Genomic DNA, 15,103 nt, shown 5'->3' with positions numbered 1-15,103 from the left:
ATACTATGACATTGCTAAGATATTGCCTTCCTTGGAAACTTGATTATTATGTGGCTTTTGGTGGGATTCCAAGTACATTTGGGGGAATCTGGATCCTCCCATTAATGCTGACTAACACCACAATTAGGGCTGCATTTCTTTTCCTGGAAAGCTTTCTTCCTTGTTGGAATGCAAACACCTTTGAGGAATAAATGCAGGGTTTCTATCAGTGATTTTAGCCTTAGTGTGGCAACTGCCAAACAATTTTTCTGAAAATCACATAGCACACAGTCTGAAAATGGAGATTCCTGGCTCCGGGCTGATATGAGGCATTAAGATTAAGTCCAGGATAATTCTGGTTTAGGGAATGCACAAAGAATCAGGATTAGCCCCTACTAAATACATTTTTTTTTTAAATTCTAAATAGAACAACAGTAGTACCCAGAGCAGGGCTTCTTGTATACACAAAGCACCTGGGCACCTTATTAAATGGCAGGTTTGGACTCAGTAGAGAAGCTAGAGATTTCATATTTGTAACAAATTCCCAAGTGATGTTGCTGTTGCTGCTGCTGCTGCTGCTGGTGGTGGTCTCTGAACCACAAAGAATAGCAAGAGCCCACAGAGCTGGATGAGTAGGCAGAATGGCTCTCCCCATGCCAACTTTCCCTTCCTACAGCATTCTAGAATAGCCTTTCCTGCTTCTGAGCTGTCATGGGATTTACTGTCCAGAGAGAGCATTATGGTATTTCACTGTCACATGATTTAAGAATTAATAGTTTCGAGCTTGCATGCCCCATATTTCCAAAGAAACTCCAAGAAGAAAGGACCTACTATTTGCTGAGCACTTGGTATCTACAAAGCACTGTACTGGTCTCCTTGGTTACATCTATCATCTAAACTTTAGAATACATGGAGGGCCTATGAGTAGACAGACATGTACTGTAAAAAGGTTAATGGCTGCATTCATTTGAATAGGTATTTGAAAGAAAATTTAACTCTCACATAAATGGTGGATTTTATAGATATATTCTCAGAATGAAGCTGTCAAAATTTAAAAGTCAGTATAAAGACAAATATGAAGGAAATAGCAGTGCTTACATATATGGGTAAGCTCTATAAATGCTGATGATGTCACGTTAACCACTCAATTCAGAAAATCCCCTACGCCATTACAGTTCCCAGTGAACAGCTGGCACTGGGAACACGTCTCTCCTCCTACAGAACACAAAAGAGGCATGTGAACCCGAAGGCGATGGGGCTATAAAAGGAGAACTTGCAAACTGCCTCCTCTAGAACAATCACCTCTAGCTCCTTCACCAGGTCTGCCACCTGTTATGAGGCAGGTGTGATCAAAGGAACTTTCATCTGAATCTGAGCAAAGTTCAGGCTGGAAAAGCCCCGGATTTGAGAGGATATATTCCTAAATCCCAGCTCCATAATTTACTGCCCGACTTCAGAAAACAAGGAAACACAACAGAGATCCAAACAGATTAAGAAACACATACCGTCCAAAGTGACGTAGCCAGTGGAAGTGGAGTTATATTCCTGTTGGGATGAAATGACTGGGCAAATGGTTGTTTGCAACTGCATCTCTAACTTGCTTCTCAATTAACCTCTCTGAGCTTCAGTTTCTGTGATACCAGTTTTATCTTGAAATCACTTTAGCACTTGTAACCGTTCATCTATCCTCAATGCAGAGGAACAGAGAACATTGTTTGTATTTTGGAGACCCTAGTGCAGATGACATCTATGCCCTATGGCCTGCTGTTAATACTACAATAATATACAAGGCACAATCTATAAAATGTCCCTTATTAAAATCCATTTGGCCCATAACTTATAAATTAAATACATTCAGGGGTTATAATTTAAAAACCACTGATTGTTATTTACTTTGTGCCAAATGCCGGGTCCTTTAACATATATTATTTACTTTGAAGAACAATTGACTTCTCTACATGTTTAGTGATAAAGCAGAAGATCTGTTAAAAACAAGTCCTGAAAATTATATTATGAGGTATAGTTCACTATTTCTCAATATCTAGTCTCTTCTTTTTTCCTTATTAATAGAATTTCAGATTATACCTGGGCACATGGTCATCTGGTATACTTCCTTTGATGCGAAAAGTGGTCATGTGACTTTGGGCTACTACTTCCAGAAACTGTCCTTAAAAGCAAAACCTTAACCTTCTTCTCCTTTCCCCCTAGCTCATTCTTGCTATGTAGAGCACACATGTAATAGCTGAGTTTCAGCAGCCATCTTGGCCCATAAAGTGTCCTTACAGATAAAAATCGTGTACAGCAGAGCAGAACAGTAAAAAAGAAGGAAACCGAGTCCCTGTCAAAGTAGACAATACCAGCCACAGACTAAGAACCTGCCAATTACCTGGGTATAAGAAATAAATTGCCATCTTTTAAAAACTGCAATATTTTGAGTGTTAACTAGAAGCAGGTGATCCTAGTCATAAGTGAAATCCTTTGTTAACAGAAGACTGACTACATCACAGAGGATTGATTTTCCATTTTGATTTTGATTTTTCAAATCTCCGTGTATTGACTGTGTATTAGATGAATTTCCATATAAATTGCCTTTTAAAATATTAGAAACAGATGTTTTTCTGGATCCATTAAATTAAAACACCCTGCTATGACATTCATCAAGAGTCTAACCCAGAAGTAATTGCTTAAGACTTGATGGGTTATAATTAAAATTTAAAGGAAATATGAAAAACTGCCAAACTGCCAAACAGTGTTGTCACAGAGAGAGCTGATTTCAAGTAATTCAGAATGAAAACCCACTGGTTTCTACTAGAAATTAACCTAGACTTCCTCCATCAATGTAGACAAGCTTCCTTCCTATCAGAGTCAGGGTAGTGGAGGGCTCTGTGGCAAGGCATTCTGGGACAAGGCTTTTCCTAGCACTGTGAGGAGAGCGGGCAAGAAGGTGCCCTTCACTTGGCACAGTACTGCACCTTTTCCTTGGCAGATCCAGAGCAGATGAAGAACTGTGTTTCCCACCCCATGTGTTTCTACTACATGCTTTTAGTTCAAGGTCATAACCAAGTCTATAAAGACTTTTGGAGAAAGGAAAAAAAAACAAAAAACAAAACTTTGAAGTGTGTTCAGAGCTACAGGGATGTCTTATTTTATAGCAATAAACTGAATAACCTGTAGCAGCCACAAGACATACTACATCAAATTCTCACAAAATGAGGGTTTCAAAACTAAGAAAAAAATTGATAAATTTCAAAATTTCGTTTTAGGAAAGAAAACTTTGAAGAGCAGCCCAAAATTTACAATGTAGAAAAACATTTAAAGGACAAGCACTGTCAATTAAAGAAAGAAAAAGAAAAATGGAGAAAAAGGGAACATATTATACATGTTCCAAACACACTGAAGGGAGACTGTGCATGATAGAACTCTCCAATGGGTGTTCTCTGCCTAAGCATGTTTTTATTAAACCAATGCATATTATGGCAAAAGAACATAGACTACTACTAAATTGTATGGGGCTTTAATATATGTCATGTCACAAGTTAGTGATAAGGGATATAATCAACTTTGGACTAAGAAAGATCTTGACCAAAAGAGCCTTGGAATAATCTGCACAGTTTGCCCGAGAATGTGAAGTAAAGATAGCTATTCAACACTGAGCATAATAGATGTTGACCATTTGCATTCTCTCCTGTGAGTCCAAAATGGAAACAGTGAAACCTCTTCAGTTCTGCTACTTCGCAGCTAATGAAACACCTTAACACAAAACAAAATTTCATGCTGATATGTAATCTTCGAGTTTGCTTGGTGGGTTGATATTGAAAATTCAGAGAGACACTTAAGGAATGAGGAAATTCTCCACTCTAGGAAAGGTGGAGAAAAATCAGAGCAGCAGATGTGAAAAAGAAACAATCGCAGGCAGAATTCTCTAGGGAACATGGGACTCAGAGACTGTCTTTTAAAGCAAAAAAACAAAAACAAAAAACAAACAAACAAACAAAAAACACCAAAATACAGCCTCTCAAGTCTTCAAGGAGTCTAAAACTATTTCCAGTTGTGTTCATTTGTGGGGTCTTTTGTTTTTGCTGCCTTGTGATTTTTCCTTTAGGAAATGTTGACAAAGGCCAACGCTGTTGTAAAAAGCTGATGAATGATGAGACGCTGCCATCCAAACCGTCCTTGTGTGTGCATTTCTCACTGCTATTGTTTCTGTCCGATGACCTTTTCAGTCACAAGCACCAAACATAAATGATGACCACTAACTCCTTCAGAGCAGCAGGGATGCTTAGATGTTTCAAACATCAAATGGTACACAGCTCTGAAACACTTTTGATTGTTCAGCTTGAAAGGTACATAAATGCCAAAACTTCAATTAAAACAAAGCAAAACATATTTTTTTTTGCAATGGGTTGAATTTTGTTTTATAAGAAGGGTGTTTGTTAACCTGTCCCACTCTGATATTACCCAAATGTGCCTATCTGAGCTCAAGCCCAAAATGCAATGCAGAGTTTAGAGCCAAATGGACACACACAGGGTAAGAGGGCGGGCATGCAGAGTTCTTTCACCTCTTGTACCTTGACCTCCTCCTCATCTGTAAAACAAAGATAACTGTACTTGCTCTGTAAAGTAAGTGAATGTAAATGAGAAGGTAAACAAAAAGGAGATTATAGTGTGTAATACAGTGTCTGTGTGTAACACAACTTATGTAACACACATTAGCTGTTGTTATCATCATCGCTATCAACAACAACAATGGAAACTAGCCATCAATCCATAAAAGCCAATGGCATTGCTTTCAAATAATACAATACTATATATATAAGGTATATAATATGTATTATATATAAGATATATATATATATATATATATATATATATATTTTTTTTTTTTTTAATTTATACCAAGGATCGAACCCAAGGGTGCTTAACCATTTAAGCACTGAGCCACAACTGCAGCTTTTTTTTTTTTTGAGATGGGGTTTCGCTAAGTTGCTTAGGGCCTCATTGAGTTGCTGAGGCTGGTATCAAACTTGTAATACTCCCTTGAATGTGTAAGACTCTGGAATCACTGGCATTACAGGTATGTGCCACCATGCTCAGCTGGTCATGAATATTTAACTTAAAATTACTTTAAGTTTTAATGACACTTTCAAAGCAAGATAATAACCATTTATGAAGTGTCACCTTTGGTCTTTTAACACAGGCGTCTTCTCTTTTTTTCTTTTTGTTTTTTTTAAAGGAGTCTGGAGCCTCTGAAGCAGCAGGCCCCGTGAGGCTGCTGTGGGTTGGAGATGTGACTGGCACAGGAGGGGCTCAAAGGAACTCTGGGACAGAGCCATGTCCTTGGCTGATTCATTGCTGTGGTTCTGATAGCTGTGATGATCCTTTTTTTTTATTGATTTTATTATTTTTTTAAATACATGACAATAGTGGAATGCATTACAATCCTTACTACACAGATAGAGCACAGTCTTTCATATCTCTGTATATAAAGTATGTTCACGTCAATTTATTCCATTATACGTGTACTTTTTTTGCATTACAATTCTTAAATACACACATATACCACAATTTATCATATCTCTGTTTGTATATAAGGTATGTTGACACCCAATTCAAGTCTTCATACCTGTACTTTGTATAATGATGACCATCACATTCCACCATCCATGCTAATCCCCCTCCCCCTCCCTTTCCCTCCCACCCCTCTTCCCTATCTAGAATTAACCTAATCCTCCCTTCTCATTTTCTCTTTTGGATGATCACTATTTAACTCTGCTGAGCCAGCAATTTGTTCACATTTGTCAGCCCAAATACGGGTGTTTCTCTCTTGGTTCTACTTCCTGACCTCGTTTCTCTGTACTCTTTCCACCCTGTGATCATTGTCTCCAACAACTGCAACAGGGGATAACTTCTTCCACACCTTGAGCCTGAGTGTTGTTCATGAGAATAAACCCCTTACTGCCGAGCTACTATCTACACTGATGGAAGAAAGGATAAGGGAATTCTAGTTCTTCTACTAATACCAATTGTGTTACCTTAGCCACTCTACACTTCTTTACCTATGGGGTGCAGATAATAACAATCGGTCTCACACAAGGTTCTGTTAAAGAGTAAATGAGGCAATGTTAATTTAGCAGGTCTGAAATTTGTATAGCCTTGTGCAATGGACACTTGCTATTTATGCAAACCCACTCCTAGTATGAGTATCCTGGTTTTTCCTTTAGAGAAGAGCCCACGTTTACTCTCAGTCCATATGGTTAGGATAGGCTGACTTTGCCACCTTAGGAAAGGTCATATGACAAGGTGGATAAGTGTACTGTATCACCCTGTCTCCATCGCTGACCACACAATTGACTTACAGTCAAGCCAAACTAATCAGAGTCAATATGCCACCAATACCTATTGAGAAACAGCATCTTTTTCCTGAGACTAAGATGGAATTCTAGGGCTACTGGAGGATTCCCTGAAGACAAGGTCTATCTGAGAGTAAAGCCAATATAACAAAAGCCAGATCAAAGTGACACAGAGACAACTCCGAGTATAGCTGGATCCAGTCATGCTTGAGGCCAACACTATGCCAATAAATGCAATTAATCATAAACCAGCTTGAGTTGCTATTCTGATGTCTGTAACCATATAAACTACACTGCACTATGTCATCATCATATAACATTAGTCGTTTTCCTAAGCTTAAGAAGTATGAATCCAAACAAATTTTCCCCACAAACCATCTCCTTCTTATTTAATCCCCACATTAAGTACCATCATTTACTTTACCGCTAAAGATTTTATGTGAGGTCTCCTTCTCTCTCTCGTTTTTTTGTTTTGTTTTGTTTGGTATGGAAAATTAAACTCAGGGACTTTCATAACTACTGCGCCACATCCCACTCCTTTTTATTTTGAGACAGGGTGTTGCTAAGATGCTGAGGCTGGTCTTGAACTCCGGATCCTACTGCCTCAGTCTCCTAAGTGACTGGGATTATAGGTGTGTGCTGCTGCTTTTCTCCTACTTCTATTTTTAAATTGGCTAAGGACATCTAAAAGTTTCTCAGGAACATCAGAACATCTAACTCCCAGGTTTCCCTTGGATCCACTTCTAGCTTACCTTTTTGCTCCCCTCAGGCAGGCATTCATTATTTTCTGTCGGTATTGCTTAGTACGCTCATTGCAATTGCCTGATCATTTTTCTCTTTCCTTCTTTACACTACGAGTCCCCTTAGGAAAGGAATTATGTCTTCCTCCCAGTTTCCAATGCATCTTAAGCATGTAATAAATATTGTTAAACTGAACTGAATGGCTATCCCTGCTTGCTTTAGTTCTCATTTTGATCCATTAAGCATGAGATGGATGGAAAAAAGTTCCTGAAATACCACACCAACTCCACCCCCTGCCTCAAATTCCCTTATCATGCCCTATTTCTTTTCATAATAAACACCCTTCCATAGACCAGCATTCACTGCCTCCCTCTTTAGGACTTCAATCTCTCATTACTTAGATGAATGCATCCATGTCAGACAAGCTTCCCAACCTCTCTGTCTTGGCTCAAACCATTTCTTCCCTCAGATCAGCCTGTCAACTGCTATACCTTTCCAACTGTGCTTTCATACCCACCCCGATGTTCACTTGCAAACTTCTGTCTCCCCAAAGCCTTTCCTAGTAACTATGCAGAATATGTTTGACTTTATTGACATATTCCCATGAACAATGCTGACTTCGTACTACACACACCAGGGATGATGCGGGGGGCGGGATTTCAGGAGGATGAGGAAGCAACAAGAAGGCTTTTTTAGCAGCACACAGATGTTTTTTAACATTCCTGCTTTCATCCCCTATTGAACATCACTGCCCAATGATTAATGGATTGATTTTGTAAGAAAATTATTGATTCACCCATTTATTCGTCCATCCAGTAATGAGCTAGGACTGCCAAGGTCACTGCAGATAGAAGGGTAAGCAGAGGACATCCCCTGACCTTTGAGAAACATTCAGCCTACTAGAAGAAGCAGGTAAGTGTACAGGAAATTTCACAATGGGATGATAAATACCATCCTAACACAAATGTTGACTGCTACAGGAAAACAGAAGACAGACACTGAACATCAAGAGTTCCCCCAAGAAAGTAAACTCACATGCAAGTTGGGAGTTCAATGAAGGTGTAGACAGTTGTGAATATATTTCTAGGCCAACAGTCAATATTCTCAAGGACCATGGAAGAAGGGAAAGTGAAGTTTGAAAATATACCAAACTAGTTTTGCTGGAAAGGAATGGAAGAGCATGAAAAACTGGAATTACTGTGCTGGGCACCATTGTCATGGGATGGAGAAGAATTTGGCAAAACATGAATCTCCCCAATGATCTTCAGGTATGATTCATCTATGGGGCTCCTTGTAATTTCTTTATCTCCACTATACTTCGAACTCCTTAGAAGTAGAAAGAAAACCCAACACACAGTAGGCACTCGGTACATATTTGATGAACTGAATTCTAATTAGAGATGATTAATAATGACAAACTGGATTCACACTTTGGAAAAAAAAATTCTAGATTGTTTCAAGTATGTAGGGAATTATCACTTTCATCTAAAAATAGTTCATTCACTCTGGGCACTAACCTCTGCCCACACTATGATAATTAACTGTGAAAAACCATCAGGTTAATTGGCTTACCCAAATGTCTTTGGCACTCATTTGCCACTTAACCTATAATCCCTTCATTAGAGTCCCTCTTTAGGGATAAGCCATTATATTGAGAAAGCTCCAGTTAATATGCAAATACTTGGCTAATAGCTTAAGGGAACAGAGGAAAATACAGTAAAATCTTGAGACTGTCTTAGTTTTGGGACAAGCAATATATTTCAGATTCCTAGAGGAACTTAAGGTGGGGCAAATGAATTTTAGATCTGGGTTCTAGGCTTTGAGGGGAGAATTGTTTTCCCAGATCCTGGGGGCAAAAGAAGGCACAAGGTTTCAGGTGTGCATTTATCACACCTATAACACCTGGCTGAATTTGCTTGCTTCCATCTGGATCTCTTCCAACTAGATTGTAAACCATTCAGGGCAGAAATGATGACTTCCTAAGCAACTGGCACTTAATAAATTGTCACTGTCTGGATGTTGAATGAAAAGAGATCACAAGAAGTAACAAAGGGCCTGATGCCAGTAAAACAACAAGGGACAGGGCCCAGAGTAAAACTGCCTGTATAGTAAAAAGGTAAATCTAAAAATAATAATAAGTTTTACAACCAAGGAATGTTTTTAATGGATCCCTCTTCCATCCCTTTGGGAGTTTTTCCCCATAAACAATAAAAGAGTCTTATGAACTTCACTGTACAACAATCCTTCCCTATCCCTCACCACCTTCCTCAAAGCAAGAAAAATAAACTTTTGGTTTAAAGATGACCCTGGCACAGCTGAACAAAGCCCCCAAGCTTTGGAGATTCACTCTCCTAGAACTTCCCTGGATGAAACAGCTCCTTTTCTTACACCAAGAGTTTTCCACTCTCTCCTCTCACTGGGAGAAATAAGAAGAGGAATATAAATATCTTTAGTTCTCAGATAAAGCTATGTTGATGCATTTTCAAACAATCTAGAGGAATTATCCAAGAAAAACTGTTAAGTGCCCCTGAAAATTAATAATGCATGCAGAAAAAAAGTATTTACAATTATAACTTCAGTTATCTGAAGATGTTTTTAAATGTTATTTATGTGAAAAGCTTTAGCAAGATTAAAGCAAAAATGCCATGAAAATAGCAGGAATACCATGCTCCAAGCATCTAGTTTTACTGACTAAAAAGAATCCTCTACCTTGATACTCACTCCTTGAAAACTTGAAAGATTCTTCAGTCATTGCAATTTTCACAATGAAATTATTTCTACATAATTATTTGGTCACTCTATCCATATCATGTTTTCCTAACACAACAAAATATAGTGTACTTCACAGTGTCCCACTGTACTAACTTGAATCAGTCTCAGCTTAAAAGCTTAATGAAAATTTTTTCCTAATTTTCCAGACTTAAAATTAATAAGAACCACTAGAAGGGGTACTATGAAGCTGTCTCACTGTCAAATCAAGTACAGGCATCACTTTAATAAATGATACAATTTATAAATCTTGACAGTCTTGTGGGTTTTCATAAATCTGTAGCTATATAAAAATTTTTGTTTCATTTGTTTGTTGTTGCTTTTTTTGGTACTGAGGATTAAGCCTGGGGGTACTTTTACATAGTGGGCCCTTTTTTTTTTTTTTTGAAGCTAGCCTTGAATTTAGGATTCTTCTGCCTCAGTCTCTGGTATGGAATTACAGGCATGCGCCACCATGCCTGGCTAAAAAGGCTTATTTTTTACTTACTTGTTACTTTTATATATTATATAAGTGTCTCTTATGATAGGGTCTTGAGCATTTGTGATCTCTTGCAAAGCACAACTGGCTCCTCATAGTTTTCTTCTATATTAAAAATATTATAAATGTTTGACTAAGTAAGAGATAAAACAAATGCCTTTTTTAAAATGAAGTTCAATGTTTTCAAAAATGGAAGTGCTCTATCAGACCCTAAATGCCAAGAGACCCAATACAACTATCAAATTCCAAGAACACGTATTTTGTGCATGGTCCTGTTCTATGAGCTTTTATAGAATAAAAGATATAATCTTTGCACTTTAGGATTTGCTTGCCCAGTGCACTCTAAACATGCACAGCTGATGAGCTGAGAATACACCTCACCAGTTAAAATCTGAAACTTGGTACATAAATACACTGTACAAATTTCAGAACAGACATGCTAAAATACATGGTAATTAATTACCTTAACACCCTAAAAACTGTATTATCTTTTTGTTTCCTCTTCTTTAAGTCACATCCTTGTGAGGGGCTCATCATCTCTACCTAAAATTAATTACAAAAAGTGCCTTCTGGCTACAATCACTGCTTCTCAATCTTCTAGGTCCCCAGCCTGAACACTGCCAGACATAAAAGTTAGAGGAATTTTTTTTTTTTAAAAAAAAGAAGAAGTTAAAGGCTTTAAGAAATAAAGTGCTAGGGATAAGAAGACATTCATGCTGCATCATCCAGATGTTTGGCTTATCTGTTCACCTAATTACTATTTTTTTCTGAGTTGAGTCTTAACCAAGTCACCTCTCTTTATCCACACCACTCCCTCAGCCAAACAGAATGCCAAGAAGATTTTTTTAGCCAAATGTTTGTAACAACTCTTTGCATTGTCTACTTAAAATTGTTCACAAGCCATCAATTTTATCCCCTCACCAATATTCTCATTTATAATAACTTTGTATTTGTAGACTCTCACATTTTACAAATTGTGCTCATGTTCCTGACTTTTTCCAATCCTCATGGTGGCTCTGAGTAAAGGGATTCGACAGATGTGGAGGGATGTGGATTCAGACATGAGAAGTTAAGAGTCCTGACCACAGCCACTAGGTCAGCAAGGACCAGAGTTGCCATTGGAATCTAGGTCTCCACTCCTGGTTCACTGCATTTCCCAATAAGGGCTAAATGGTTTCCCTTCTCAGTATCCCAACAGGCAGATTTTGAGGCACTGTCTCAGCACATGATTATATTTGAAGACAGGGTCCTTTTCACAGGGTGGGGGGGCGGAGTATAGGGAAGTGAACTGAGGGGTACTTAATCACTGTACTACAACCCAGCCCTCTTTTTTGTTGTTGTTGTTGTTTTTGGGTTTTGGTTTTTGTTTTGAGATAGTGAGGCTCTAAGCAACTCAGCAAGACCCTAAGTTGCTGAGGCTGGCTTTGAACTTGAGATCCTCCTGCCTCAGCCTCCAGAGTCACTGAGACTACAGTGATGTGCCACCACACTTGGCTGAGATAGAATCTTTAAAAAGGATGATTAAATTAAAATGAGGCCATTAGGATGGGCCCTACTCATCCAATCTTCTTGGTGTCCAAGAAAAGAAAACTTGGACATACAAAGAGACACAAGGGATGTGTGTGGTGCACAGCACAAAGACCATGTACAGACACAACATGAAGGAGGCTATCTTCAAAGCCAAGCATAAAGGCTTCAGGAGAAGCCAATCTGTTGATACCTTGGCCTTGATTTCTAGCTGCCTCAACTAGGAGAAAATAAAATTCCATTGTTTATTCTATCCAGTCTGTGATATTATGTTACGGGAACTCTAGCAAACTGATACCTACTACTACACTAAAGATACAATCACATAAATGACTACATAAGAGATAAAACAAATGCCTTTTTTTTAAATGAAGTTCAATGCTTTCAAAAATGAAAGTGCTCTATCAGACCCTAAATGCCAATGCTACACTCACTACTGTTTATCTTTCAGAGTTTCAGGAAAACTATATTTTATACAATCCATATTTCTCCAATACTGTGCCCGCTGTTCCATTTTTGACAATGGGTGGAATTGCTTTGTGAGTAAAAATAGAGTTTTAAAAGGTAGCTTATTCTCATTCGTGCCAGATTCTCTACCAGAGGAAAAAATTCCTCATCTTGCCAATGGGGCAAAAGCAGGTTAACAAAATAGACATAATAAAGCACCAGTGCTGCTTCATATTTACATTGAGATTAACAAAGTTTACAAAGCACATATATTATTTTATTCTCGAAATAATGCTGCAAACTGAGAAACCAGCAGAAAGGGTTAATCAGAGAAGAGCTCACACTTAATAAGAGGCAAAAAAGACTTACACACTGTTCTCCAAACTGCTCTATTTAACCTTCAAAGCAGTCCCTGTTCCTGCACATGTACCATAAATCTCGAGCAAGAGTGTTGGTAAGGCGATTTGAAAGTAAAATCCCACTCTATTGCATTTTGTCTGGAATCCATATATCTGCCCTCAAGACTTAATAAAGCTATAAAAATGCTTTTGTACCATATTCTTTTAATTTCTGCATTTCAAAAAGAAAGTCTTCTTTTAACACGAAGGAATCTTGGAAAACGTGAGTCAAAGGAAGGTGTTAGTTGTCTTCCCATGACGGGTAAAAGCGGCAGTTTTATGAAAGCCCCAAACTAACCTATAATTTCATATTAAAAAATCTAATAGAAAACATATCCTGGCAGAAACCTTGCTGCCTGCATCTCTTTTCAGCTATAAAACAGTTACACACACACACACATACATCTGAGAAAGATCAGACTTTGAACATATTGCAGCAACGCACACACAGAACATGGGAAGTTTCACCAGCGCTGCGTGTGATGACAGGGCACGCAGACATCCTTACAATAAAATCCGCCTCACGGCTAAATCAGAGAGTCTTTTTGGACACAAGAATATATGAGCCCTGATGAAAAACAGATAGGCAAGGAGGCAAACACTCTAATTTAAAACTAACACAGATGAGCCTACACAAAAGTGCCCAAACATTTGGTCCACAAACTGCCAGCAACTCTAATCTGTCATGGAAGGCAAGAGGTATTTTGGCCAAAAATGAAGAGAGAAGAAGCATTAAGCTTTGCCATTAAAATTTTCTGGCTTTCTAATATATAGTACTCTCTAATCTCAATGTCATTCTTTGACCAAACTTTAATAATCAAGAAATAAATTAAACTATGGAGAGTTCACACTTTTGCTCTGTAGCCTTTTAAAGAAATCATATGGTAGGTGCTCCATGTATATATGCTAAGTGCTATGTGAAAATTATCAACTCTTTCAGATCTAATGTTTTGAACACACAAATCATGAAACACCACCATGTCTCTTTAGGAAGAGCAGAATGTTAAGTGTGGTGTAATTTACCCTTCTGCTGACTCTAAATTTGCAGACTCAAAACAGTTGAATATGAGGAGTACTCTTCTTTCACACTCCATGTCTAGACTGCTAAACCAGCTAACCTCCGTAAGACGGAAACTAGGACCATTGGACAGTGCAATCTTGGCCATGGCTGCATTCAATAAATATAATTTCTGTCACCCAGCCATTGCTAATAAAAGAATTTTTTTAAACATACAAATAACAATAGTAATTAAATTCACAAGGTATAGAATGAACAAGTACAGCTCAAATACGAGACTGGAGGATTGTGTTCAGTAAGAGAAATCCAAGAATAACAGATGGAATTTTTCACTCTAATCTGTGTGTGTGGGGGAAGGTCATCTTTTAGGTGAAGCAACTCCTAAAATGCACGTTAAATGTTAAATGTGTGCACACGCGCGTGCGCACACACATACACACACACACACTTTAGAATTATCCAAATCTTGATTAAAATCATTCTTGAATTCACTAGCATGTATGATTCAGTTTTCTCATCTATGAACTGCTGTCAGTGTTCAGGAAGATTAAATAAGATAATTAGGTTAATTCCACAGCACAGTGCTTGGTGCACAGTACATTTAAGAAGTGGTGGGGCTATACTGTTCAGCTGCCTCACCTGCCTTGATACAAGAGAAGGGATCAAAAGTTGGTCAGTAGCACGACATACAGCCTTCAGTTACAGGCACCCCTTCCGTTTTATCTTAGCATATTCCCTAGGACCCTCACTCCTCTCTCGCCCACAGCATCCATGTGGAATTGTGTTTGTATTAATCATAAATTAAGCCCATTAGCCAATCTAAGAGTATAAAAATGATGTTCACAGCAGTCTAACTCAGCCAGGAGGACAGATGAATACAAGGTTAAGTGAGGAGATCAAAAAGCATAAAATAAAGAGGAAAAAGCCACAGGACTTACATCATAGTGCACAGCCTAATTAGGATATTCTTGGAAACAGACTCATGGTAACGGCGATGGTTGCACACTACCACAAGGGGATAGCTTTTTGACTAAAGCTCATCCTTTGTAATAAAAAGACCATAGTGTAGTCTGTGAACAACTGGATTTTTTTTAGCCATAAACCCAAGGTCTATTTTTTTCTTGCCTACAGTAGGCAAGTTCAAAACATATAATATCAATTATGTTTTCAAAGACAGCAACCTCAGGACAAAAGGGTAATATATGTTAAACCTCTTGTATCTTTGCTAATAAAAAAATACAGATCAACATAATATTTGGGAGTGACCCCTTCAAAGTCTTCATAAGCCAACAGGTGGGCAATAAATAGGCTATTACCTGGGATGGCCTAGAATATAACCTAGAAGAGTTTCAGATTAGAAATGTGATCACTTTGTAAAAAAAAGACAATGTCATGC

General features: G+C 38.1%; 1 protein-coding gene across 2 annotated transcripts in view; it reads right to left on the bottom strand.

Moving 5' to 3' along the window:
* Tmtc2 (transmembrane O-mannosyltransferase targeting cadherins 2) overlaps nucleotides 1–15,103 on the bottom strand; it is a 375,266-nt gene that overhangs the window by 224,066 nt on the left and 136,097 nt on the right. The gene's annotated exons all lie outside the window — the stretch shown is intronic.

Source organism: Callospermophilus lateralis, chromosome 4 (genome assembly GCF_048772815.1).
Source record: "Callospermophilus lateralis isolate mCalLat2 chromosome 4, mCalLat2.hap1, whole genome shotgun sequence".
Lineage (NCBI taxonomy): Eukaryota > Metazoa > Chordata > Mammalia > Rodentia > Sciuridae > Callospermophilus > Callospermophilus lateralis.
The sequence above is the reverse complement of the archived record's forward strand: the minus strand, read 5'-3'. Positions and strand labels throughout refer to the sequence as shown.